This window comes from Sceloporus occidentalis, unplaced genomic scaffold (assembly GCF_023333645.1).
Source record: "Sceloporus occidentalis isolate IW3139 unplaced genomic scaffold, rSceOcc1.0.p SCAF_3, whole genome shotgun sequence".
Classification (NCBI taxonomy): Eukaryota; Metazoa; Chordata; class Lepidosauria; order Squamata; family Phrynosomatidae; genus Sceloporus; species Sceloporus occidentalis.
The window spans coordinates 114,985,987-114,994,273 of NW_028316983.1; positions in this window are offsets into that span (position 1 = coordinate 114,985,987).

Sequence of the window (8,287 nt, forward strand, 5' to 3'; positions counted from 1 at the left end):
GCTAATATAAACCCAGCCGAAAATAGTCCCATCATTAGTGCCTTGGAACTGCTGAGCCAGGGTCATTGGGCCTCCTCCTTTTCTAGGACATGTCCTCCATTTCAAACCTCTGCCCAGGAGGGATTGCCCAATGTCCTCTGCTCTGAGCAGGACTAAGAAGCATGGCTTTACATTTATAGGAGTGTTTTTAGCATTTATTGGGTCATTCTCCAACATTTTTCTGGAGTGTCCTATAATTTGTGGCGCCTTCTCCTCCTTTGTAGTTAGGACAGGGTGACTAAACAGCCTCTTTTTCCAGGACAGGTCCTCCATTTCAACCTTCCACCCAGGAGAGATTTCCAATTGCCCTTCATTTTGAGCATGGCTATGAAACATGAATTTATATTTATATGAGTGTGTTTATCCTTTTATGTGGCGATGCCCTACATTTTACCCCAATGCCCTACATTTTGCGGCACCTTGCCCTCCTTTGAGGTTAGGACAGAGTGACCAGATGTCCTTTATTACAGGACTTGTCCTCCATTTCAACCTTCCATCCAGGAAGGATTTCTAAATGTGTCTCCTCTTCTTCCTAAATGTCCAAATGTCCTCCTTTCCTGTCAGGCCATGTCCAGCACATCATTAAAGCAAATTTCATGCTACAGAGTTACAGATAGTGAAATATCTTTCCTAGTGGCTCAGGAGCCATTTTGCACACTGCACAGTCAAACCTGGGTTTGGTGGTCTTGAAAAAGTTACATGGGGGACTGTAGCCCTCAGAAACCCGCAAAATTCTGAACCATTGGCTGGGACGGTCCTGGAAGTTTGCAAAGGCGAACTCCACCTGAATAAATCTTTCCAAGAAAACGCCATGATAGGAATTGCCTTAGGGTCGCCTCAATTTCAGTACTGTGTGTATGTGGAGAGACCTTGTAGTCCCTTTGAGACTAACTGAAAGAAATAAGTTGGCAGCATGAGCTTTCGTAGACTTCAGTCTACTTCCTCTGGTGCATTAGTGTGTGTAGTTTGAAAGATTTGGCATAAGGTGGCCTTGTGTAGCATCCCATGCAATGTCATCACAACCACACACCAGTCCACGAGAGCGGCCGAGAGCTTCCAGAAATGGCTGTATTCTTCTGACTGGGTCCAAGCTGCACTCAGGCACATTTTGGCTTCCCTTGAGCATATGGGAAAGAAGAAGCAGTCATATCCAGAGGGTGCTTGATCTCCACCAGGTACAAAAGAGCAGTCAGGACAAGCCCTTGCACATCCTGCCTCCAGTCAGTGGCCAGGAGCTGCTGCACCTGGAAGCCCCTTGGCTGCTCTTGTGCACCGGCAGCGGAGAGCCACCGAACCCCCTCCAATGATGGTTGAGCATGCTGCTGGGGACTTATGTGCTGGGTCGAAACAAGTAACCTGCAGAAGAGAAGGTTAAGAGGTGGTATGATAGCCCTGTTTAAGTATTTGAAGGGGTGTCATATTGAGGATGGAGCAAGCTTGTTTTCTACAGCTCCTGAGGACAGGACCCAGAACAATGGGTGCAAGCTGCAGGAAAAGAGATTCCACCTCAACATTAGGAGGAACTTCCTGACAGTGAGACACTGTTCCTTGGAGAGTGGTGGAGTCTCCTTCTTTAAAAGTCTTTAAGCAGAGGCTGGATTGTCATCTGTTAGGGGTGCTTTCCAAAGCCACATTCTTTGCCCAGTAAAGAGAAGTGCAAGCCTAAGTCGTCTGACAAGTCTAAGAATAAATCCTCTAAGGACAAAAACAAATCTCCTAAGGATAAGACCTCCAGGTCTGATACAGACCATGATACTGCGGCCAAAAGATCATCCAAATGGAAGCTTACAGAGGATAAATAATCTCACTCTAGGAGAGAAAAGTCCTCCAATCACTCTACCTCAAAACAGGCTCAATCTTCATCTCCCACACCAAGGTCAGCCCATAAAAAATCTTCTACTCAGTCTCGAGCCCCAGCAGTCACCTTAGGCACCAACCCAGTGGCTTTGGTACTCTCTGTGCCTGTCCACACCAAGACCTCACCCTGACACCCCCTCCTCCATCACCAACTCGACGTGAGTCCTTGGGCCATAAGCCCCAGGACCCCAGAGGGTTCCCCTTGTTCAGTCTGCTCACATTGACAATCGTGCTCCAGGAGTCAAAGTACGGCCTCGGATGTGGAGAGGTCCCTGTCTCCCCATGTTTGGCAGACCTCGACCCCGCTTCATCTATGGACAATGTCACATCATTCACTGATCGTGTGCTCTGTATGGCCAATGCGCTGGAGTTGGAAGTCTCCCACATCAAGAATGACGCACTCAATCCCATAAAACGCAGGATCCACAGGACGGATCCCCATCTATCGTCTATCTTTGCAGTGAAAAAAAGCCTTTAGTATGGAGGCAAAGACCTATTAAATTTCTTTTGTATTGAACAAGAAGATCGTACTAATTCTTCTTTGTGGTCTCTGCGAATCACACAAATGGGTTATTCTGAGCCTGCACAGAGCCATTCAGAACCTTTTTAGAGCTATCGGAGGCATTATGGCGGTAGCCCTGCCCACTCCCCAACTGCCCTATTGGCTGGTTTCCTGCTTAAACCCTCAGTTCCCTTTTCCCACCATAGCATCATCATCTAGGAACTCTTCAGAGATTCATTTTCTTGTCAGACTTTAAAATTCTGTTTGACAGGCCCAATCTGTGTATTGGTAGTATTGTTCATCTTTTAAAATAAGCGCTGTGATTTTTTAGAGAATTGTGTATTTAAATGTGAATTTAAATTCCCAGCAAGAGGCTTCGGCGAAGCCTACTGCTCAAGTATTGGATGCTCCCCTCAAGGACAAGCCACTCAGGTCTGTGAAAGACCATGGGGAGGAATCCAGGGAATCCTCCAAGAAAAAGCATGCTGAAAGGCATGATAAGCCTTCTAAGTCTTCTGACCATGCTGAAGACCATTCCTCCAGATGGGCTCACTCTGCCTCCCTGCTAAGTCATACTGTAAAGATCCTTTCAGCACTGTCTTGACTCCACCAGCCACTGCCACCTCTGATCCCGTCCACACTGGATCTGCTACTGTGGCTTTATCTTTGGGACCGATGGCCCTTCCACCTCAATCCCACTTGGTGCTCACAGAGGATGACCTTCAAATTGTCCATCTCAATCAAAGTTCGGACAAGGAGGGTGAGATTTATGATTTGGATGCGCCAGCCCTTACTCCTCCAATCCGTATGTCACCATCTCGGTTTTCTTCACGTCCGTTCCATGTCAATCTTGTAGTGGAGGTTGATGAGGCTCAAATGGCGGTTGCGGAGTATGTCAACAGGGACCAGTTCCATCTCTATCCTGACCTTGTTTTTGATCCAGAAACCAGAAGGTATCTCTTGCCAGTGGACTCTCTGCACCTCTGCCATAATTTGCCGGGCCTGACCCAGATTGTTACCTCAGCTCAGGTTTTGAGAGACCCTGTTCCATCCAAGCCTGAAGTGCCTGCCCACAGGCAGCTGGCTTCTACCAGACATGTTCCAACTCCTGAGGGCTCACTGGACCATGCCTACAGGATGTCCCACTTCCCCAGTCCAGACTTGGATGTGGAACAATCTTTGCCCCACAGAGATTTGGCAAACCTGATGCTCTGTCCCCTATGGATGATGTTAGATCTTTCTCTGACAGAGTAATTCAAATGGCCATGGCTCTGGAGTTAGACATCTCCAAGTCTGATGAGGACGCACTCGATCCCATTAAGCATCAAATCCATGGCTCCATCCTGGCACCACCATCCTTGGGTTACTTACCATCTCTAGAGAAGATAGTCAAGAGATCTTGGAGCACTCCGGCCACTGTTGCATCCACTTCACGTAAGATAGAGAATCTCTATCGTGTGGCCCCCTTGGGTCCTGGGTGGCTTTTTGAGCATCCAAAGCCAAATTCGGTCATCATCAAGGGATCCCAGGTGGCATTTACTCCCCGTAAGTCCTCATCACCCATGGACAAGGAGAATAAAAAGGTTGACACCCTTGCAAAAAAGTTTTATGCCTCTGCCACTCCTGACATGAAGATTGCCAGTTATGTTGCCTGCATCCCCATAATTGGAGAGAAAGAGGTTTGCCTCTGCTATCCGAACCGATGCGCACCTGGTGGGAGGACAGCAGATCATCTCAGCAAGACACTCCACGGACTGCACTGCAAAGATCCTGTCAGGTTTGATCGCTCTTCGATGTCATGCATGGCTCCGTTCTTCAGATCTCATCCCTCACACCAGATCTGCCATTGAAGACATGCCCTTCGATGATTCCGGTCTCTTTAATAAGGAGAAAGATGAAAAGCTGAATTTTTGCTATAGGATGAAGGCGGGGTGAAAAAGCATGGCATGTCCTCATCTTTGTTCTAGTCCCTTCGACCCCGATACAGTTCCCAGCATCCCTGGTACATGCCATACCAACAGTATCCATACCAGCAGCAGTAGCATCAGTACCATCCCCAAGAAAGACCTTGGCAGCATCAGCCTTCTCAATCCTCCTCTGCTTCCTCGGGCCGCTGCCAGCCTTCTCAGCCTCTATACCAGCAAGGTTATGAGAAGAAGGACCCTCAACAAGGCAAGAGGAGATTTTGAAGTGTTGCTGTGCACTCCATCCTGACTCCCTTTGCAGATAGGCTAAGGCCCCATTTCAACACCTGGGCCTCTATCACCTTGGACTCATGGGTTTTAAACATTGTCTGTAGGGGCTATGCCCTCGAGTTAAAAGAGCTCCCCATCACTAGAGCTGTTCTTTCTACCGTCCCCTCAGACACCCTACTTGACAAGGGGCGCACACTACATCAAAAGGGCGCTATCAAACCCGTGGATCCCTTGCCTTTTCTCTTGATACTTTACCATCCCTAAGCAGGACTCTGGCCTTAGACCCATTTTGGACTTGCGCCAGTTAAATATTTTTATTGTCTACCGTTGTTTCAGAATGGTAAACCTTGCTTCCAGTCTATCACTTTTACAGAAGGACTACTGATTTGTGACTCTCAATCTCAAAGATGCCTATTTCCACATCGGAATTAAGCAAGATCATCAGAGGTTCCTCACCTTTGCCATCGTTATCAAGATGTTCCAGTACAGGGTCCTTCCCTTCGGCTTCTTCACAGTTCAGAGGGTCTTCATGACGTGCATGGCACCAGTTGACACCTATCTGCATCAACACGGGATCATAGTCTTTCCCCATTTGGAAGACTGGCTCTTCACGGCTCCATTCCGAGGGAGGTTGCTCCAAGACGTTCAATTCGCTTTATCTCTCTTGGAGTCCCTCATTCTCAAGGTCAATGTCGAGAAATCTCACCTGACCCTGTCCAAACAGGTCAGGTTCATTGGAACAATGCCTGACTCTGAGACGACCATGGCCTACTTACCTCAAGATAGGTTCCAGGCTCTGTTCTAAGTGATCTGTGCATGCCTTGCATGAAGACGTATGGAGGCCCATGTTATCCAAGTGGCTATGGGACACATGGCTTCAACAACCTTCATCACCCCCAGGCGAGACTTCACTTGAGACCGTTCCAGTCCTGGTTCCGCTCCATCTTTGATCCCATGTGGGATCTTCTATCCAAACATCTCACAATCCTGAGACCAGTCCAAATATCCTTACGTTGGTGGCTCGAACCCAACAATGTGTGTGTCGGGATGCCCTTTCTGCCCCCACAACTAGAGATTACTCTAACAACAGATGTATCTCTGCAACATTAGAGGGCACACACTTTGGACTTTACCATCAAGGACAAGTGGACTGTATCAGAAAGCCAGCTCCACATCAATGCCTTGGAGATGTTGGCTGTAGAAAAAACGCTCAGAGCCTTTCAATCAATCCTTTCCAATAAGGTAGTACTTCTTCTGATGGACAAAACAACCATCATGTACTATCTGAACAAACAGGGAGGAATGAAGTCTCAGATGCTGCTGGACATTGCCCTGAGCAGTCCATACATCTCCCAGGGGAAGAGAATGAATTGGCAGACAGGCTCAGCAGGTCTTCCAACGAGTGGTGGCTTCACCCTAAAACAATCACCTACCTCTTTCACCTCTGGGGTGAGCTGATGATTGACCTCTTTGTCTCACCTCAGAACACTCACTGTACAAGGTTCTGCTCTTGAGCCCTTGCTCTGGCTTCCCTAGGAGATTCCTTTCAGTTTGAGTGGTCACAAGGACTGGTTTACGCCTTTCCTCCCTTCCTAATCATAACAGGAGTCATGGCAAAGATGACATTGGACCAGTCCAATGACATCCTCATCACACTGTGGTGGCTGAGGTAGCCATGCTTCACCCCCTTCTGCACCTGCCTCAAAGGACTTACCTCTGGCTGGAGTTCTGTACTGACCTCTTGTCCCTTCACAAGGGCCAGGGCCTTGTCCTGCACCCAGACATGGAGACTCTTTCATTGGTGGCATGGAGGATTTGTCCCTGAGGACCTTGCCTGATCCCATCAGGGCTGTTCTTTTGGCTGCATAAAAGCCTTCAACACAAAAATCTTACCATTGTAAGTGGAACAAGTTCCTTGAATTTTTCCCCAAGAAAGATATCTCTCCATCCCATGTCTTGGTCCCGATGCTCCTGGAGTTCTTAAGGTCCCCAGCAGGCTCGGGACTGTGCCTGACTTCTATCAAGTGCTACCTGTCTGCTATTTGTTCTCATTACCATTTTGACGGCAGACCTTTCCTTTTCAAAAACCCTCTTGTAAGAAGATTCCTCAGAGGATTTAATAATCTTCACCCTCCATCTTTGGTAGTGTCACCAGCATGGAGTCTGGACCTTGTGCTTTTCTGCTTGGCCTCCAAGCCTTTTGAACTCATGGTCACTATAGACATAAAATTGCTGAGCTGGAAGACAGCTTTCCTTGTGGCCATCACCTCTGCTCGCCGTGCGAATGAGCTTTGTGTTTTACAGGTGGACTAGCCCTACCTTCAGTTCCACAAGGACAAAGTGGTCCTCCGTAGCGATATCACCTTTCTTCTGAAGGTGGTGTCATTTTTCCACATGAACCAGGACATTGTGTTGCTGACTCTTGCCCTGAACCCGACCACCAATACTGAGTGCCAGCTCCATACCTTGGACGTTCGAAGGGCACTGGCCTTTTATCTGGACAGGACTTCGGGTTCGAGGCGCTCTGAGAGACTGTTTATCTGCTACTCGGAGGCCAAAAAGGGACTACCTGTGACTACGCAGAGGTTTTCCAAATGGGTGGCTGGTACCATCCACCTCTACAATGAACTGTCAGGTAGCCCCCTTCCTGCTCGGGTTTGGGCCCATGCAACCCGCGCAGTAGCTGCATACTTTGCTTTTTTGACTGGGGTGCCTTTGTAAGATATCTGCAAAGCTGCTGTCTGGTCCCAGCCATTGACATTCATCAAGCACTACAGGCTGGACACCAGGGCCAGGAAGGATACAGCTTTTGGGAGGACAGAGTTGCTTTCTGGTTTACATTGAAGTTCAGTGTTACTGTATGATTTACATTGAAGTTTTACTTTGCATTTCAATTCATGTTTGCAATGAAATTGGTATTGATTGCATATGGTTTCTATACCTTATTTTTGATGTTACTGTATTATCGTTATGCGCTTGCACTGTGAACAACTTTGACAATTTCACTTACCAGTTTATTGCTGGTTTGATATATACACTGCATAGATTTCACATCTGTCTCTTTTACTTGAAACCAAAGAGTGTTACAATGTAACTATGACAAATGCACTATGAGTATGGCAAATGCAACAAAGTTTATTGTTGTTCAATAAATACAATTTGTTTGAATTTTACAAACTTGTGTCATGCCAATCCCTCCCCCACTGACTGAAGCTTGTCAGTCTAACCCATTTGTGTGATTTGCAGAGACCATGAAGAATAAGGACAAGTTGCTTACCTGTAACAGTATTTCTTTGAGTGGTCATCTGCAAATTCACACAATTCCTGCCCATCCTCCTCTCAGTGTCCTGTTCATTGACTAGCCTCTGCTGTCACTGAGAACTGAGGAAGAGAGGGAACGATAGGGGTAATATATAGGATGGGGGGAGCTACTGCCAAAAAGGTGCAGAACGTTGCAATCTAACTTCTGCCCAGAGATTCTAGAAGTTTCTGAGCACTGCTGCGCAGGCGCAGATTAACCCATTTGTGTAATCTCCTGTGGATACTTTAAGATCTCGGGATGTGTATTATCTATCCCATCTCTCCAGGCTGACATTTTGGTTCTCCTGAAGCTCTGGTCCAAGGTGTCAAGGTGAGATGGCAATATTTCAGACCTCCACATGCAACCCTGACAAGGCTAACTGTTCATTCTGCA